Below are 20353 nucleotides of genomic sequence, written 5' to 3' on the forward strand. Positions count from 1 at the left end.
GGGGGGGGGTCTCCGGGAGCTGGTGACTGAAATGGCTGACCAGCTGGGCCACGGTCACCATGAGCTCTGGGGGATGCTGCACGACACCCACTCTGCCAAGAGCAGAAATTACATGGCACGGAGCCTGGGGACCTGGTGAAACTTGGGACCTGGTAAAACCGGGGTGCCTGGAGAATTGCCATCTCGAATTGCTTCTTGGGAATATATATGTCTGCTCAGGGCAGACGTGGGACATTCAGGGATTCCTAGACCCCGAGCCAGCCCCACCCTCGCCCTCCTCCTCTCAGTTCTGGGGACGGCTCCACCTCAGTGTCCCAGAATCCCTCGGGTCTCTGGAGGTGCTGACCTCCACACCTGGGTCTCTTCTTCTGTCTCCATTCCGCTGAGGCCACCAACAGCTACCTTCGTTGCTGCCTAAGCAACCCCTGGGTCCTCCCTCTCTCCTGACAGCTGTCCCACAATTGACTCATCCTCAGGCTCCCTATGTGGCTTTCAGATCTGGCCTTCCCTCCTGGGTGGGGGGGGGGAGTTGTTTGTGGGGCCTGGTTTATTAGGTGCTTATAATGACAAGCCACCAGCATGTCACGCCCTCCCCATGCCCGTCGGTAGCCTCCACTCGCTCCCTCAGGTCTCCTCAAATGCCCTTTCCCTTGGGAGGTGCACTGTCCTGAGTGTCTGCTGTGGGCCTGGCTAGACGGCCAGCTCAGGCAATATTTATTCCATTTCCCCTCAATTCTATGAGGCTGGGGGAATGACTCCACCCATTTCACAGATGAGGAAACTGAGTCTCAGAGAGCCAGCGTGCCTTGTGCCAAGCCCCCAGTAAGAGAGAGAGCCAGTGTGTGGTTTGGCAAAGGACAACAGAGCCTCTTGCTGCTATGTGTGCTACGTGAGCCGAGTTCCAGGCTCTGCATCTGGCATAGGTGGGCAGTGAGAGGTGCACAATTTTGACCAAGGTCCAGTGCAAGGCACCCCCATGGGTCTGGGGACCTCCCTACCACCAGGCCGTCTATCACCTGCCGCACAGCTGGCGTGATCAGGGTGAGGGGTGCATGGTAAAGCAAAACTCCTGGGTCCCCAGCACTTTGTGTCCTACTTTATAGGGGCACCGAGGCTCAGAGAGGGACGTTCTTGTCTGGGCTCGCCCAGCTGGGACACATGCAGCTGGGATTTTGTCCCTGGCTGTGTACCCACCACCCCCATACACACACACACACACACACACACACACACACACACACCCAGGCCAGGCCCTGGATCCCTCCTCGGCACCCGCCACCCACCCAACGTGACATCTTTATGGCACATTCTGGGCCTGCGTAGGCCTGGAGGGGGTAAGGGGGAGGCAGGACACCTCTCAAGTAACGGATTGTAAATTCCTGGGCCCAGGCTTTCCATCCCTAACAACCTCCTCCCGGGCTCACAGCGCCTGTCCCTTCGCAGCCAATTTAAATGAGGGGTCCCAGACCCTGGGCGGAAAGCATTCCAGACTAGGGAGAGGGGCAACTATTGTTTCTCTGGGAAAAAATAAAATCAACCGGGGCCCTGCAGCTTCTAATCACTCTCACATGTGCTTCGCGGTTCCAGCCGAGGACAGCCCTCTACAGTGAGTGCGCCTCTCGCGGGCACAGACCCTGCTTCTCCCCAGAGACTGCTCTGATCCCCATTATACAGAGGAAGACACTGAGGCTGGAGGCAGGGAATAGAGAGCTACCACGTCCTGGTTGTCCAGCTGGTTCGTGGTGGACTGGCTTCGTTTAATGCCCCCCTCCCCCCGCATAACCTCACACTGACTGATGACCCCCATTTCACAGAGGAGACAAACGAGCACCTTGCGCAAGGTCATCAGCCAGGGCACAGTCCAGTGCACAGCCGAGCCAGACCTCGGGCAGATGGGCTGGGTGGGATTTGAACCTGGGTCCTTCCCTCCAGAGCTGGAGACCTTTGTCCTGCACAGGATGGCCTTCCCGTGGGAGGCGCATCCACTGTCCCTTGGAAGGGGCTTGGTCCCAGCAGCCTTGCCCCAGGCAGGTCCCCCCAACAGCCACAGCTGGGGCCTGAGAGCATCAAGGCTGGTTTTTAATAAGGAAGATGAATTTATTTGAAAGCCCAGCTTGAGAGGAGGGGGCAGTGAGGCTGCCGGCCACAGCTCTCTCTGCCCTTCTGGCGGGAGGGGAGCAGAGTGGCCTCTCAGCCGCTGGGGGCCTGAGCTGTGGGGGGCCGATGCTCCGGGCCTGGAGGGAGCTGGCTTTGCGCGGCGGCCCGCGCTCTCTCCCGGGTAAGCCCACAGGATATTGCACTGCCTTTGTGTGCCTGGTGACCCAGCTGCTGGTTATTGAAAAATTCCACCGCTCGGGCGCAGGGCAGGCCCGCTGACCCCTCATCCCGGGACGCGCCTATGTTTCAAAAGATACGGGATTAGAGAGCCAGACCCGACCTGGAGCAAAGCCCCGTCTGGGGTGTCTGTGTTTTCGTGGCCTCTTGGGATACTGGCTGGAGTGGGCTCTTGGCGCAGGATTTAATTAGTTGGAATCAGCCTGCGATTACTGTGGCGACTATTTACCCAGCCACTCTGCAGTCTGAGCCCTTCTCGGAACAAAGATGGGCCCCTCGGCCCGCTGGCCAGGCCAGGGGCCCCAGCTGAGCCCAGGCCCAGCTGCTGGGAGGGGAGGGCTGCGGGCCTGGCCGGGCCTTCTGCTGGCGCACCTCATTTAGCTGATGTTTGTGGGTTTTCGTAATGCAAAGCATCTACATGGGGCTTTTAAAAATTAAAGCATCTCGAGAAATTTATGGTCGATTTCTGAGCGTGTTCCCCTCCCCCCAGCTCAAGCTTGGCTGTAGTGGTGGTAGTGATGGTGGTGATGGTGGCGGTGGTGATGGTGGTGGTGATGGTGGCGGTAGTGATGGTGATGGTGGTGGTGATGATGGTGGTGATGGTGGTGATGGTGGTCGTGATGGTGATGGTGATATGGTGGTGGTGGTGGTGGTGGTGCTGATGATGGTGGTGATGGTGGTGGCGGTGGTGATGGTGATGGTGGTGGTGATGATGGTGGCGGTGGTGATGGTGGTGATGGTGGTGATGGTGGTGATGATGGTGGTGATGGTGGTGGTGGTGGTGGTGGTGGTGATGGTGGTGGTGGTGGTGGTGGTGGTGGTGGTGGCGGTGGCGGTGGTGGTGCTGATGATGGTGGTGATGGTGGTCGTGATGGTGGTGATGGTGGTGATGGTGGTCGTGATGGTGATGGTGATATGGTGATGGTGGTGGTGGTGGTGATGATGGTGTTGGTGGTGGTGGCGGTGGTGGTGCTGATGATGGTGGTGATGGTGGTCGTGATGGTGGTGATGGTGGTGGTGGTGGTGATGGTGGTGATGGTAACAGACAACACTGGGGTTTACTGAGGAGTGACTGAATCCTGCCCACAGCGCTGGTGAGCTGGCCCTGGCGACTGTGCCCAGAATGCCAAGCTCTGGGAAAGCTGAGGAGCTGCCAGCACGCCATGTGCCCCTTGGCCCCGCTCTGCCACGTTGGGTGCCCCAAGGCTGTGTGTCTCTCTCCTGCACTCTGAGTCCTCCAGGCAACCCCAGTGGTAGCAGCTGGCTTGGTCAGGGAGAAGGGCTGTGTGTGCCCAGCTTCCTAATCCTCAGGCCTGCTCACACCCATGTGAGCTCGCCTGTTACAGAACTTCCACCGCGGTACACAGGACTCCATGCACACACATACCTCCCACTACACACGCATGTCTACACACGCATATGTGCGCACCTGGGTGGCACAGGCCCCCACCTACAGCCACCTGTCTACGCCTGCCAGCACTTCCGCGCACACTGGCACTGTATGTGCATGTATCCACGCACGCTGCCTAGACATCTGTATCCACCACACTCCGTTTAGACATATGCAACTATGGGTGGGCCCATGTGCACGCACATACTGTCCTCACATGCTCAGGTGCACACGGACACGTGCCACCTCGTAGGAATGCATGTGTACAGCTGTGTCTACAGGCCGATCTCTGAGCACGTTCACGCATTCATCCCCACGTAAAACTGCTCACTCAGCTGCGCACACACGTGCTCCCGCCACGGGGACGTCCGTTGCCTCCACTCGTGCAGGCATATGTCTAGCTATGGGAGGCTGCTGGGATGTCACAGGTGTGTCTGCCCCATGAAGGAGTGTCACCTAGGGTCTGGTGACTGCTCTCGGGGACCCAGTCCTGCTGGCCTACTTCCTGGGAGGTTGAGGCACAGGCTAGAGATACTCTTGGGTATTTAGATTTGGGGGATAACCCAGTGCTGGATTTCTGGGAAACGTTGCCAGGATGGGACCCAGGGCAGGGTTGTCGGTTGGGCAGGTCATGCCTAGAGCTGTCATCAACGTCCAGCCCAGGAGCCCTGCCCTGAACCTCCTCTGAAGGCTTCCTGCCTCTCACCTGCTTCCCCCACCTCTGTCATGGCTCCTGCCCGGCCTTGTGGCCTGACGTGCTTGGGGGTCATCCTGGAGGCGGGGGCAGGGATGCAGGCTGCCCAGATCCTAAGGGACTTTGAGTTCCTGTGACTCCCTTTCCACTCTGCCCTAGGTACAACTGAGCGCCAGCCCCAGAACCACATGGCCCGACAAGGACATAGAGACACAAGGTCACATCCATTAACACACGTATATACCCGTGGACACACCCGTGTGGGCGCATGGTCACACATTCATAAAGTGACTAGAATGCCATTTCCTTACACTGGGAAACATGAAAAACATATAAAAAGATACCCAGGCACCTGCCAACAGCCATTGTACACACAGACACACACAGGTGTCCTGGGACACACCTAGACATACATGTACACACACGCACACACGTACACACTGTAGGCCCGAGTGAAACTCTCTTTGAGGAGAAAACATCTGGGGAGCATTGGCTGTCCTGGAAGTGGCTGCTGGGTTATTGCCGGGCGGGGCGAGAGGTCCAGGCAGAGCGGGGAGTGACTGCCCCACAGGCTGAGGCTGCTTGGTGGCCGGGCCAGGTGCCTCCCTGCCGCAGTTTCTCCTCCTACTCGATGGTTGTGGTCTCTCCTCACCAACCCAAACCTCGCGCGAGCCAGACATCCCTGTGTCCACCCTCTGGGCTCAGCACCCTCGGGCTCCCTGGCCCCATCCTGTCTCAGGCACAGGAAGTCCCGGCCTTCAGCCAGTGCCCTGCTCTGCTTCCCTGCTTCCTACACACACTGTCACCCCTGCACCCTTCGTTCCGGCCACACACAGCACCTTCTAGACCCAGGAGCCCCATTCATTCATTCATTCATTCATTCATTCAACCAATGTCTACTGAGCAGCTACAATGTGCCTGGAGCGTGCGAGGAGCCGGACGTCTAAGCTCACTCTCTCCTCTGCCATCTGCCGCGTCTGGCTGTCCCTTCTGGAAATTATGAAGGCGCCTACGTGGTCTTGGTCTCTCTCCACATATTTGCAAGTTCCTGGTTCTCCACCTGCTCTTAACCGGCAGAGCCCCCGGGGCTCTATCCTCTATGGCTTCAACTATCACTTTTATGCTAAAAGCCCCAGAGCTACCACATCTCGTTCTGCAGCACTGACCCCTCCTTCGGCTTCCCCCGCTTCCTCCCCTGGGCTCCTGGGCTGGTCGGGAGCCCCCGGGGCATCCCGGGCGCCATGTGTTTACATCCTAGTTCCCGACGTGGGGCACATGTGCACAAAGATGGATGTCGCAGGACGTTTGCTGATGTACTGTGTGTGTGACAGCGAAGTGCTGGCCCCAGCCCAAAGGGCTGTCAGTGAGGGGAAATGGGTCCCTAAATCACAGTTCGCCCATTCCCTGGACCGTTGTGTCGTGGTCACAGAGACAAGGTGAATCCACGTGCGCTGACATGTCCTTAGCATGTTGCTAGGTGGAGCAGGCCAGTGCAGAGCGAATACGGACTCCATGCACGCAGAACATGCTCACGCACATGTAGGAAAAGTCTGGAATGTTACCCATCAGTCAACCTACTGCCTCTGGGAAAGGGGCGGGAGAATGAGGGAGGCCTGTCTCATTTTGCTTGACTTACCTCTCCTTTGTCTGGATTTATTTTGCAACAAACAATGACTTTTATAATATAAAAAAAGAGAGAGAATGCCCCATTTTCACTTCCTCCTAAGCTCAGCTCCTTCGAACCAGATTCCTGGAGGGGAACCGGCCGTGCTCCCAGGGCTGAGGGCCAGCACCATGGATCCTGGGTCCCCTCCTCTTTCTGTCCTATTCTGCCCACGTGGCCCCTCTGCAGGCACCTGTCCCTGTATACGCACCCTGCCAGGCCTCACGCTGGCCTCCTGGCCCCTCTCCGCCTGCCTCCTGGCTCTTTGGGAGAGAAAATCAAACTGTCACTCCGCTCAGAAGTCTCCAGAGCCTCTCCACTCCACAACAGGACAGAGCAACGGCCTCTGCTTCTTAGCGTGGCCTCCAAGTGCTCAGTCAGACCGTTTTTAAAATATGCGCGAAGCCACATGAGCTGTTATTATCTTCACTGCTGGCCCCTGAACCACCTCTCTGGCCCACTTCCTTTCTTACTTTGCCCTCACTCTCCACCCGTCTCTCACTGCCTCCCCTTCCTCTTTCTAGACATGGATTTGAGGCTCCATCGGCATAAAGGCAAGCTCCCCAAAGGCAAGCTCCCCTGATCTGGCCCCACTCACTTGATCAGCCTCGCTCAGCCGCTCTGCATTCTGGAATCCTCTGGCCCACCTCTGCGCCTCTGCTCTAAGCCATCCTTCTTCCTGGCCTGCCCCTGCCTCTCCCGGGCTGTGGGCTGAAGGCTCTTCCATCTTTCAGGGCTAGATTAAAGGGGCGCTTCCTCCAGGGAGCCTGTCCAAGTCCCCCCACCCCCTCCCCGACCCCATTCTGCTGGCTGCCAAAACACCCTGAGTCCCTGGGAGGTGGGGAGTCAAGCAGCCCGGCATGGATTCAGGTCAAGTCTCTCAAACCTGTTTTCCCATCTGGCACAAATAGTAGCTACCTCCAGGTTATGAGCATTACTGAGTCCCGGGGCATAGCCCCTCGGCACAGGGCTGGGCACAGGCGCCCTCGTGCCCTCTAGCTGTGATGAGGACGATTCCTCTGCCTCCTGTCCTTGTGTCAACAATACACTGCGGCCCCTCCGTGTCCTGGTTTCTTCGGAGTTTTGGTCAGTTTCTGCATTAACCCTGAAGACAATGGTGCAGCCCTCAGGGAGGGCCCTCACCCCCTTTGCTGGGTGTATGTGTAGTGGTTTTGGGGTCTCTGTGCAGGGAGACACAGCTGAGATGCCCCAGGCTGGCATGGGCTGGTCTGCTGAGGAGGTGGGCTACCCAGGGGCTGGTGGGGACCAGCTGGTGCCTGCTCTGTTCAAAGACCAGTGATTTTCCAATTCTCCACGGCTGGTGAGAGAGAGGCAGGTGGGGGTGTCAGGCGGGTCAGTCCCCACCCCCTCACACACTGCCCAGGGGTGGAGCTGGTCCAGATCAGAGACTCCATGACCCTACCCTGTAGCCCAGCACTGGGAGCCCTGGAGGGGCCTTTGTTTCTCTGAAAAAGAGGGGCCGTCCCCCTTCTCCAGACAAGCCCTCCTGGAGCCGCCTGGCCTGCGGAGGCTGCGCTGAGCTGGCCTTCTTTCCAACACTCAGTAAATACTCGGTACTACATTAAAGCAATAAATAGTCATTTTAAGGAAACCGAGACTCAATTTAGCCACCAGAGTCAGGAGCAGCGGTTAGCAGGGCTGCGGAATGTCACCGCACAGCTGGTAGCCCGCCCCCTCTGCCTGGCCCCAGCCGAAGGGGGAGGCCCAACAATGGATTGTGCCAGGCTGCACCACCCCTCCCCCCCAAATCAGGTTACTGTGGGGTTGGGGGATAAGGAGGGGGTCTGGGTTCAGCTAGAAGCTCCCTGAGCCGGAGGAAGGCAGAGAGGCAGGAAGGCATGATGGAAACACCCTGCTGCTACCTGGGGATGATGATGATGATGATGATGATGGTGATGATGGTGATGATGGTGATAATAATGAGAAATAACAGCGACAACGATAGAAACACTAGTGGGAAGAGGAAACCAATCCCCTCTGAATGGCACCTGCTCGGTGCTAAGCGCTGCGTGAGCTCTGTACACACATCGTGTTATTAATCTTCGCTCCCTCTAATGACATAGAGATCTTCATCCCCATTTTGCAGGTGCAAAAACTGAGGCTCAGGAAGGTGAATTACTTTGGTTAAGGACGGGAAAGCTTTTGCACAACCCGTGCATTTATTAAGCACCTAGTACAGGCCACATCGCATGTTCTATCTCGTGGCACATCCCCCCCATTCTACAGACAAGGGAAGTGAGGCCCCAAGTGGGGGAGGGACTAGGAGGTGACGTGGCTGTCGACGGCTGCTCAGCCCGGTCCAGAGCAGGAGGCGTGTGCTGGCCCCCACCCTGGGCCTGTGGATCTGATCAGTTGGGAAATGGGCTGGGCTGACCCGGGTATTTGGGGGGCCTGGGTCTGTGACTTGTTCTCCAGAGCTATGCTGTGAGCAAAACAAACAAGGCTCCTCTGTGAAGGGCTGGGGGATTTGTGCTCATTGCCATGGAAACCACACAGAGCATGGGGGGAGGGGAGCCTGGCACTCAGCTCCCCTTTATGGATGTAAGACCCCCCCCCAAGCCCCCAGCCTCAGACCTGGGCCAGTTGTGGGAGGCCTGGAGGCCACTGGAGGCAAATGAGGGGCGGCTGGACAGGGGTCCCTTCCCTTCCACCTGGCATCTCCCTGGGCTGCAGAGGGAGGCAAGGCCCTGGCACAGGACTCGGTCTGGGCTCCCAGGATGCTGCTGGCATGGGAGGGGAGAGGAACTCTGTCAGTCAGGACATGCCAAAAACACCAGGCAGAGATAAGAGCAGCGACTCCCACCCGCCCTGCTAAAAACAGCCCCACACCAGGAAGGGGATTCCCCGCCGACGGCCCGGCCCGCCACTCCTGCGTAGTGGGTGGCCTGGCCTAGGATGAGTCCATTTCACGGGCAGGGCCACTGAGGCCAAGGACAGGGCAAGGACAGAGCTGTGGCACGCTCTCTCGGAAAAGCTGCTTCCAAGTGTGAGCGTCGGCTCGGTTCCAGTCACTGCCTGGCAAGGGATCTCCAGGTCTGCCTTCACCCCAAATAAATTGGGATGATGCTAACAATAGCTCCAGTCGTTAACGTTTATTACACACTATTATCTGCCAGGCACACCATTCTAAACATCTTAAGCGTTTCTTTTCTTTTCTTTTCTTGCAAGGCAACCCTTGGTTTGACCTCATAGACTGCAAGGACCTTGCCAGCTTACAATCCCTTATTTTTGTATTTTTTACACCAACAGCACCCGGTCTTCCTAGGTGGTCTCCCATCCAAGTACTAACCAGGCCTGACCCTGCTTAGCTTCTGAGAACAGACAGGATCGGGCTCGTTCAGGGTAGCATGGCCATAGACATGTTTCATGTCATTTTAGACAGGAGGAAAGGATTATTATTATCTTCCCTTTATAGATGAGGAAACTGAAGCTCACAAAGGACCCTTGCTGAAGTCACACAGCTGTGGAAGTGGCAGGGCAGGGATTTGAACCCGAGTCTCTCTGACTCCAGAGTTCTTAACTTTAGCTTGTTTGGTTGAGGCGGTGAGGCTCAGAGAGGGGCATTCACCTGCCCCAGGTCACACAGCAACAGAGCCAGGACTGGAACCCAGGTTTTTCTGACTCCCAAGTCCAAACCCCTTCCCTCGTCCCAAGCAAATCGTCATGGCCAATGCCATCTTTGCCAGCAGTGTCTGGATTGTGCCTGTTTGTTCTTCCTGCTTAGCAGCCCTGCCCCCGCTCCAGCTTCCTCTGTCTGTCTACGCCAAGGGTACCAGCCGCCCTGGCTGTGCCCTGTGGCACAGCCCCACCCAGAGAAAGGCCAGGCCAGAGCCCCAGGCTGCCCTGTCTAGACACTTCTTGAAACTCGGCAGTGGTGGCCGCTCTTGAGGGCCTGGCCTGGCTGGGACCAGCAACAATGGGCCCTCTGTGCCCAGCTCGGGGCCTGCTCCAACAGGCTGCCCACCAGCTCCCAGCCCAGCCCCAGCCCCACACACTTCCGCTGTTCCTCCCCAGGCCCCTGTGCCCACCCTGGGAGCAGGCATCCTTCGCCTGAGGGCAGGGCGTGGGAGTCCCACATGGCTAGACCAGGGAACTGGTTCTGCAGAATTCCCAGGGCTGTGCTCCTGGGCTGGGAGCCAGGAGGTCTCCAGGGACAGAAACCAGGCTAAAGGCCTTGCACAGGCTGTGACATTTCAGTCCCTGCCACTATGCTCAAGCGAAGAGGCTCCTGACCCCACTTGACAGCTAGGGAAACTGAGGCTGAAAGGGAGTTGCCTGGCGAGGGTCACCGGAAACCATAAATAAATGACAATTTCCTGGGCAGGTATAATAATGATAATTATTATTGCTAGACTCCCATGCACTGGGCAGCCCCTAGCGCCAGGCCCCCGCCAAGCCCAGCACACGAGCCTTCTCTCTCTTGAGCAGCACAGCCTCCGGCCACAGGTACCAACCATAGTCACCCCATTTGCACAGCTGGGAGGTAAAGTCACTCGTGTGAGGCCGCGCAGCCGGCAGCCAGCAGAGCAAGGACCGGCGATGGCACCCAGTGCTGCCTGACTCCAGATTTCTTTAGCCCACGGGGCGCTGGGTCGGGGGCGGGGGCGGCGTGCAGGGGCCGGGCTGCCCTGCGCAGGTGCCCTCCGAGCCCGGTGGGCCTCGTGCTGGGAGAAAGGCCCGTTCCCAGCCTTCTGCCTCCACAATCCCCGCATTGTTGATTCATTAGGTAATTTCCCTGGAAGCGCCAGCTGTTCGGAGGGTGGGGAGATGAGTGATGGAGGTGGCTGGGGGCTACAGGGGCCACTGGGCGGGGGGCGCTGCAGGCCAGCCCCAGCTGGGGCAGAGGTCTCGCCTGGCCAGGTGTCCTCTCTCCCTACTGTGCCGGCCACACCTTGCAGCGAACCCTCAGGGCTCTGAGGACACTAAGGGGCAGGCCCGGCCCCTCCCACCAGGGCCTGGCATTTCCAGGTGCCTGCTCAGTGCCGGGCCTCAGCCCCACCGCAGGCTGGTGGGCGGGGAGGGGCGGGCAGGGACACCACTGGGCCCCACAGAGCCCCAGGCTCCCAGGGCCCAGCTGAGCTGGAGCAGTTGGGGAGGGAGGGAGGGGCCTGCCTCGCCTATAGCTCCTCTGAGGGCGCCTCTCCATGGCCTCCGGGCTGGCCCATTAAACCTGCTCACTGCCCAATAAACAGACAGCGACCATGTGCTGCGGGTCAGCTTCAGCGCCCCCCACGCGCCGGGCCTCCGCCCACCCCCCGGAGCAGCTGCCCGGGCCGCCTATCCTGCCCTGCTCAGAGAGCCACCCCGGCCTGCTGGAGCTGCTGGCGAGAAGCCAACGGGACGTCGCAGGCAGCCCTGCATGGGGCAGGGGGGCACTCTGGCCTCACGGTCACCGCATAGGGCATACGGGGCGTCCACTCTGGCCTCAGTCACCCTGCGTGGGGCGTCCACTCTGGCCTCATGGTCACCCTGATGGTTGTCCACACTGGCCTCAGAGGTCGTCTCATATGGGGAACTTTTTCCGCTCTCGCTCCTGCGGCTACCTCTTTCCCATCCCACATCCTAGGTCCTGCTTTTCCAGAGATGCCTGCCATGGGGCCCCCTGACTGGGTAAATGCTCCTGCTCCAGCTGCCTGTGTGTCTCTCATCGCGATACGCACCAAAGGCCCCGATACTGCCTGGTTTGTCATTTGTGTCCCCAGTCCAGCCAAGAACTACAGCAGGCCTGGACTGCAGCTGGACTGGCAAGAGCCGCAGCCCTCGGCCACACCGGGTGCTCAGGGGGTGTTGGTGTTAGGTGAAAGTCGAAGGGACAGAGAGAACAATTCGGCGAAGATCGCTCAGATGGACACACGAGCCTCGCAACCGCTCCGACCTACAGCATTTCAAGGCCAGCCATGGCGCTGACTGTGTTCTAAGCTTCTGTAAAAGCACTTTACAAATATTAACTCGGTTAACCCTCGCAGCGACCCATAGAGGTGGATATCGTTACCATCCCCAAGTTACGCACGAGAAAACCGAGGTACAGATAAGTAACTAGCCCAAAGTCTCACAGAGGTTGAGCTGGGGTTTCCCCCGGGCCACCTGGCTTGGGTGTCCATGCTAGCGCCGGCTTCAGAGATCACTTCTTGGGCAGCTCCTGGAGGGTCTACCCTGACCTCAGAAAGCCCATATTGCTGTGGTTACACCAGGGCAACCTCCGAGCTTAGCGCAGACACACGTGGGACGGTCTCATAGGGGACAACCTCTACAGCCAGCGAAGGCACCCACACACACCCAGAAGATCCAGCACGGTCCCTGTCCTGACCTCCGTGTGGAGGCGGCCGGAGGAGCCAGGCTGGGGTGAGGGGGTGGGCGCCGGCAGGGCTGGCCCGACCCTGGCCCAGCTGGGGCACAGGAGGGCCTCCTGGGGACAGCGTGAAATTGCCATTCTTTACTGAGGGGCTGCTGCAGGAGAGAGTCTTCCGGGCCCAGCTGGGAGAGGGTCAACGGGCGCCCCTGGACACGTTCCGCCCAGGCACGGGACCCTCCTCACCACCTGCCCAGCACTGGTGGCCAGGACAGGAACCAGACAGGCCTGAGGCACAATTTGCCTGAAGCTGTCATGCTCCGTAGGGGCAGGGGGTCCATTCAGGCCTGTGACAGGGCCCTTCTGGGGCCAGACAAAAGGCACCAGCTCTCAGCAACAGAGTGTGCCTGTGTGTAAGTGTGTGCAGGCGTGAGTCGGCATGTGTTTACACGCATCTGTGTCTGTCTGTATGTGTGCATGTGTATATGTCTGCATGTACATGAGGGAGGGGAGGCCCAGCACACCCACTCACAAACACACCTGGCCCCAGCCCCGGAAGAGCACAGTCTTTCAGCCGCCTGCATAGCCTTCCCCATCCTACATCCCATCCCTGGGTCTGGCCCACCCAGCCCATGGTGGGACCTCTGGGCGCCTCTGCCCCTTCCAGGAAGTCCTCCCTCCCCACCCACCAAACTAGGCCTGAGAGGAGCAGCAGACTTTCTGGACTGGGACGACTGGCCTCTTCTGCTGCAATTAATGCAAATGATTTTCTGAGGTTTTGGCTTGATAATTTGATTATTTGTTCAGCATTTATCTTAAGCAAAGTGGATGACAAATAACTGCAAACTAATGTGATAAAAACCATTTATAAAGCTGCCTCGTTCGGGGGCCTTCCCCTAACTATTTATGACAAGGTAATAATGCTGCTGCCTGCGTCTGCCTGCCTTTAAATTGGTTACTTAGAGGCATGATGGATGAGGGGCGAGGCCACCTTCTTCTGAGGAGAGCTCCTGATTTCTGATCTCATTTTTGAGAATAATGAATTATATCTAATTAGTCCTTCCCAAATCTAATCAGAAGGTGGGAATTTGGACCAGAGGGAGGGGGCTGGCAGGCGGCAGGGAGGGCAGAGGGTCAGCAAACGGGGTGGCCCCAGGCCCGTGGAGGCCTGGCTGCCTGTGGGAAGGGGCAGGCCAAAATGAAGCTGGCTTGCTTCCAGCCCATTCCCCATGCCCTGGCCAAAGGGACCTCAAGCTGACAAGTTCGTCCTTGGCTGTAGACCCTTCCTGCCTCCCTTCCCCCAAATCTAAACCTGGCGTTTGGTACCTTTTGCAGGCTCCTATCTCCTGCCCCATTGGGTAATCTGTCGCCCCTCCCCCAACTCCTACAACCCAGCCACACCAACACAGTGTCCTTTTTCATGCCTCCTTGACCTTTGCACTCACCCGAGAGTCTCCTCTCTGTCCTCCACATCTAGGAATCTCCGACGCTGCCATCGTGGCCCTAAGCTCTCTTCTGAGACATCTGCTACTTCTGCCAAGCGAAGCCCCAAGGCCCCTTGTTCATCCGGTCACTAAACTGCCAGCCGACCCTGGACCTTGGCGCTGAATGATGGCAGCACTCTTCTTCTGGCCAGGTGGACAAAGTACAAGATGGACTTCGGTCCCCTCCTCACTCCCTTGGCTGGGCGCCCTTGTGCAGTGAACGACCCGCACCCCGCACGTCAGGACATTATGTGGGCAGCCTTGGGTGCTCTCACGAAACTGGCGCTCCCTGGGGTTCCCTTACTTATTTACATACGATCCATGCCTAACGCATTAATCGCTGGCTGCATGCCTGCTGGATCGAATGAATGACTGCACCAAGATCCTCCCACTCCCAAAACAAACTTCGGCCCAGGCTCTGCAGAACCAAGGTATCCATGCCCTCGTGAGCGTGGCAAGGGCTCTGCAGCGAGGACGCCCCGCCCTCCCTCAGGAGGCTTCTGGGATCCACAGCCCATGGGGCTTTCCCTCTCCTAACCCCCTCCCTGCCAACGCAGGCAGCTCCCTGAGTCCCCGCGTCCCTGAGTCCCTGCACGAGCTGATTCCGGAAATGCTCTGCTTTGGGGTGGCAGACTTATGCATTATAAGCGAGATTCTATTTCCAGAGAACTAAGAGTATAATCGGATTCACAAGTCCTCTTGGCCTGTTCTGTGCATCTCATGCATCATTTCTGAAGACCCGCCTCGTCCTCAGAACACTCTCTGGGGTTTCCGACGCACCCCTGCGTTTGTGTTTGTTAATTTCGGTATTTTCTTTCACAATCAGTCAGTCCCATGTCCGCTTTGTCAGGCTGGCGATGTCTGCCTTTGTGAGAAGAACGCTTCTTCTTACTAGCCGTGGCGCTTTTATTTTGCCCATTTCCCACGTGTTTTACTGTTTTAAAAGCTCGGAACAGAATGTAATAAAATATTTAAAAATATGCACGAGTTACTTAAAAGGTGGCGATGGGGCTGGTTGAGTGGCTGGGGCCGGGGTTGGCCAGTGCCCCATCAGAAGGGTATGGTTCCGTCTTTTATCAGGTGACGGGCAAAAGCCAGGTCCAGATGGAAGACAGTTTGGGGGGCATCACTGCATAACTTCTCCAAATGTGGCCACACCAAAGTGTGCTCTCAGGACATCTGGCTCAGTTGTTCCCAACCAGGGGCAATTTTGGTGCCCAGGGGACTTCGGCAGTGTCTGGAGGCATTCTTGACTGTCACGACTAGGGGGTGTGGTGCTAGTGGCATCTCATAGGTAGAGATTGGGGTGCTGCAGACCATCCTACAGTGCACAGGACAGTCCCCGTCTCCTGTGGTCAGACAAAAGCAATTCTCTACGGCATCCTATTTCCCCTTCTGTCTTGGCCGCTAGGATGCTCAGAGCTCAACTTGATTCTCATCTTGGTAAGATGTCAGCTCGACTGACTTCCCCTGAACTCTCTAGGAATTTGATCCACTGCTTTTATTTTAAGAATCTTCGAAGCTACCTCACACCCTTTGAGGAAGTAGCAGGTATATACCATAAACTAAGAAAATCCACCTCCATCCACGGGGCAGGGCGAGCCAGTCACTTTGTGGACCGCTCATCCCATGATACCACTTTCGATGACCAAAACACTTGACCGTGGACTCTGAAACGGTGAATTTTATGTTGTGCGAGATTTTATATTATGTTAATTATAGCTAAAAGAAAACAAAACAGCCGTATTAGATTCCTAGTTTCAACTGAAGTCTGGAAAAGTGAAGTGATCTGGCCGAGGTCGAGTCATTCATTCAACAACTATTTTTTTGAGCAGCTACCATGTGCCAAGCACTGTTTCAGGCGCTGGGGATACACCGGTAAACAAAATAGCAACACCCGGTCTGTCCATGCTGCTTATGCTGTGGAGAGCCTCTCAGCAGGTGCGGGGCAAAGCCAGGATTCTAACCAGTGACACCGGTCATCTAGGAGCACCCCCCTTCCTATCTGCCTGCCTGTCTGCCCTCGGGACAGAATCCCTCTGGGCTGGGGAGGCGACCCCCAACTTCCAGCACCCCGGCCAGCTCCCTTGGCCCTACCCATCATTGTCCCCATCTCGCCTGTCCCCTTCAGGAGGACCAGCTGGGGGGCTGAAGTAGCGAGGACACTTAGATATTCCCATTAAGGAGGCCACCACAGGAAGGCAGGGCCACCGGTGTCCTCAGGGTTGAACTTTGGACACCCTCCTGCCTTCGGTCCCAGGACAGGGTCCCTTTGGGGGCCTCCAACAAGTTGATTAGCTCACAACGAAAACTGTTTTCACACTCATACGCACTGCCTCCCTGGACTCTCTGAGGAAGTGTGGGCAGAAGATACCATCATCCCCCACCGCACAGGAGGAGGGGCCTTGCCCAAGGTCACACGGCTGGCAAAAACAGACCCAGGATTTCATGTCACAGCTCTCCCTACTCCCTACTTTTCCCACCCGCCCACTTTGTTCCTGGGGTGTGCTCTGAGTCTGGCATCCAGAAGGCACTCAATAATTGTCCCTTTATTTCTTTATCCAGAGCCAGCTGCTCAGGCCTTGGCGATCAGGTCACAGGGGAGAAGGCAGAGGCCACAGGGGGAAGGCCCCATTCCGGGACAGGTGGCTACAGTTCAGCAAGAATGACGCAAACAGTCTCCCTCTACCAGCTGCAGCCCCTGGCTGTATGTCCCCACCTCGAGCGGGTACACCAGGCCAACCTGTGCACCTAACGGCTGCCCACCCATCCGTTCATTGTTCACGCCAACTAGATTTGGGCACCTGCTGCCCGCCACTGAGACACAAGGCTCATAGCACTGAACCAGACACAGTCTCTGCCTTCAAGTTATTTGCCGTCTCTGGGGAAGACTGGTGAGTAAACAGACCATGACAATATATGGGATGGGGCTGGGGTGGGGGGAGCGGAGTGGGCTGTGGGAGCCCAGGGGACGGGCAGCAAACCGGACAGCGCTGCAAAGGCTCCCGGATAGCACTCTCCAGCCGAAATCTGCAGGAGGCACAGGAATTACCCAGGAAGAGCAGGCAAGGGTGGGTGCTGGGCCCCAGCAGAGGGATGGCTTGGTGGCGTGGCACCCCAGGGACTAACTCGGAGTGGCTGGAACAAAGAGTGAACGAGAGGGGAGGCTGGGGAAGAGCAGGGCAGAGCTTGCAGCGTGTCCTGTGCACTTATTCTAACAGAGGAGCCACGGGAGATTTGCGACATGCAGTGTGATATGGCTGAGGCTGCGTCTGGGGAGTGCCCCTTACAGCACAGTGGGGGGGTTGGCAGGGCCAAGCCCGCAGGGGACAGGGCCCAGGTACAATGGGGAGAGAAGCCAGGGCAATGATGGGATGATGGAGAGAAGGGGAGAATTCCAGAAATGATTAGGATTAGGTGAATAGCCAGGTCTGGATGATTGGATTCGTGGGGGTGGGGAGCAGAGGTGAGAGGTACCAAGACAACGCCCTGGTTTTCAGCTTGGGAGCCCAGTGTATAGAGGTGCAATTTACTAAATGAGACCAAAAAAACCCCAGAAAGTTAGGGATGGGGCTTAAGAGGGAGGTGGGTATGGCTAGAGAAGGGAGGGATCCTTGTGACAGAGCGGCTCTATCTTATCCGTGGTGGGTACAGAACTTACAGGTGATAGAATTACTCAGAACTACACATCACACACACAGACGAATGCACATAACGCCGGGGAAATGTGAGTAAGATGGGCGTGTTGGACTGACGGCAGCATCCTCGCTGTGATATTATACTTAAGTCGTGCAAGATGTCACCGCTGGGAGAAAGTGGCTAGAGAGTAAAGTGGGTCTCTCTGTGTTCTTTCTTACAACTGCCTGTGAAGCTACAATACCTCATAATAAACAAGTTTCATTAAAAAACACGTACTTGGAGAAAATGGGGTGGGGGATGAGACTCAAGCTAAGTCAACTCCTGGCACTCTCGGACTGGCCCACGGCTCTGCCCCTGCCTGTGGGCACCCCCCGGCCCCAGAGCTGGTTTCCCACGTCAGTCTTGCCTGGCCCCACAGGCTGGACCAGCCTCCCTCACCTGGTTCCCACACGTTCTTTCTTCTCCATCGACATCCCCAGGGCCACACTTCAGCATCGGGTCCCACCCTCCTCTTCCTGTCCCTGCCAGTACCCATCGCAGGCAGTCCCAGAGGGAGGCCCAGGGAGGCAGGGACCAAGCATCACCAGAGACGCTCAGTCCCAGGCTCGCCTCTACGCCCCTTCCCTTTGTCTCCAGTGCAGAGCGCATCTGCTCCGTGCTGTGCCCACGCACGGGCGCACAGGCACGTGCAGGTGAGGGGTGTGTGCACACGCGGACAGACACACGGCGCGGAGACCACGGAGGCTCCTAAAGAGGTGTGCGCGCTCACAGATCTTGGGTGGGGACACACACACCCTGCAGCCCCAGACCCGCCCGGCTGCCTCCCCGCCCCCCACCTGCAGGAAGGCTTCCCTGCCAGGTGCAGTTATCACGCCCCAAACAAATCTCAGCTGATAAGGGCTCTGCCTTTGAACCGGAGCCCTTCCCTCCGCTGAGATCAGATAAGCGGGCGGGGAAGAAAGAGAGAACCCCCCTCTTTCTCCTGCTCAGACTCCTGCTGCGCTGCTGCTGCTCCGCGCAGAGGGGCTGCCTGGGGGCCTGCCGAGTCCCCCTCCCGCCGCCCCCTCTCAATCACGCCAGGATCACAGGCACGGTGACAGGTGGCTCCTCCGGTTTGGTTTTCAATCGGAGGGAGCTGCAGCCTCAGGCAGCCGAGCCGGGGCTCCTACACCTGGGTCTGATGGGCCGCTAGGGGCCCCTGTTGTGAGGACCCTGGTCCCCCCAAGCCTTACCTCAGGCACTTGGGCTTTTTTTGTCTGCTTGTTTCAACGGCCCTTGTATGTAGGATCCCTCATCTCGAGGACCCTGGTTTATAAGGTTCCCTAATTTTGTGGGGTCCCTCAAGCTCAAACCTTGGCTTGTAGGGTCCCCCATTCAAGCTAGATCGTGCGATCCTGCACCTAAGACCCTGACTTGGAGGGTCCCCACGCCTCCCTCAGCGGCATTGTCCAAGGATCCCTCTGTGGACACCCCGGCTTGTTGAACCCCAGTTCAGGATCTGGCTTCTAGGGATCCTCAGCTCAGAGACCTTGGGGACGTGGGTCCTATTCTCAGAAGCTCTAATTTTAGAATCTGGGTGTTCAGGACCCCTGTCCTTCCAGAGCCGGGCGCTGAGACCCAGGAGGACTCAGGAGGTCTGGGGGAGAAGGGTCAGGCGTGCAGGTTAAAGGGGCAGCATTCCCACGGCCCTGCCTGGGCCCGAGGTGTAATTAGAGGTCTCAGGTGTGTGTGTTGTGGGGAGGGGTGGGCTCAAAGGCCCTTCATTTTGTTTATCCTTCACAGAGACCCCCAACAGGGGGCCACCATTCCCCCTTAGGACAGCTCTGTGTCTCAGCTCGGGGCTGCCCATAGTTCCCTGCACACCCACACACACCTGCCAGCTGCCCACCAGGAGGACAGCAGCCCTCAGGGCTCCGGGGACTTAAGTGGGGTCTGTGGCTGACAGGCCAGGCTGCCCTGGAGCCCAGGGTGGGTCGAACTCCCCCGCCCCCCCGCCAGCTTCTCCTGACTCTTCTTTCAGGTGCCTCCCCCGCTCAGCTGACTCGACAGAAAACCCCATGATTTATTTATGCCCAAGAGCAGCGCTGCCCAAGATGCAGATGGAGGAGGATCCATTCAGCCCCAGACAGGAGAGGGAGACGGGGAGAGGGACGGGAGAGAGGAGGGAAAGGGAGAGACACACAGAATGAGAGGGGAGCAGGCCTGTCTCCACGCCGGAGCCCCGTCCAGGCCCCTGTCCCCATGTCCCCACATACACTGCATCCTTCCCCATCACCACCTCATCTGGGCCTTAGTAGACCCAATTACTTATAATAAACAATTCCGTTTATCTTTATCAGAATCATTATCTAAATTGGCTACATGACACATACTGCTCTCTAAGTGCACCCCGGGGAGGAGGGGCCATAAAAGCCAGGTTCTGCACTCCGTAATTATCCCTCTATGGGCCATAAACCATTACACTGGTGTTTAAAATAGGTATGGTGAGCAGTTTCCGTGCCCGGCGAGGGCCGCCCAGGGCACCCACAAAAAGGATGCGCTGGAAGTTTTGCTGCAGCCAACAACTTCTAGCTACGCGGCCGCTACCGGGGCTCCTGCGAGGCCGGCCGCTCCGTCCTCAGGACGATGGCCGGGGCCAGGCCCGAGCAGCCAGCTAGGAGGCCCCCGGGCATCGAGGGGTTTTCCTGCCGCCCTCCTGGCATAATGAATGTCCTCTTTCCAGGACCGCTCGGCCTCTCTCCCCCGCTCCTGCTGACTTGGGTTTTCCTCGCTGTTTGCAGAAGCGCCTCCACCGCCCATTGGGCTGGTCTCCCCCTCACTGCCCCCGGGGAGGCCCACG

General features: G+C 57.8%; 1 protein-coding gene and 1 pseudogene across 1 annotated transcript in view; both read right to left on the bottom strand.

Moving 5' to 3' along the window:
* LMX1B (LIM homeobox transcription factor 1 beta) overlaps positions 1-20353 on the bottom strand; it is a 76826-nt gene that overhangs the window by 20782 nt on the left and 35691 nt on the right. The gene's annotated exons all lie outside the window — the stretch shown is intronic.
* On the bottom strand, positions 9343-9461 carry LOC118601354 (annotated as a pseudogene).

The sequence above is a fragment of the Rousettus aegyptiacus genome, unplaced genomic scaffold, assembly GCF_014176215.1.
Source record: "Rousettus aegyptiacus isolate mRouAeg1 unplaced genomic scaffold, mRouAeg1.p scaffold_m13_p_3, whole genome shotgun sequence".
In the NCBI taxonomy this organism is placed as follows: Eukaryota; Metazoa; Chordata; class Mammalia; order Chiroptera; family Pteropodidae; genus Rousettus; species Rousettus aegyptiacus.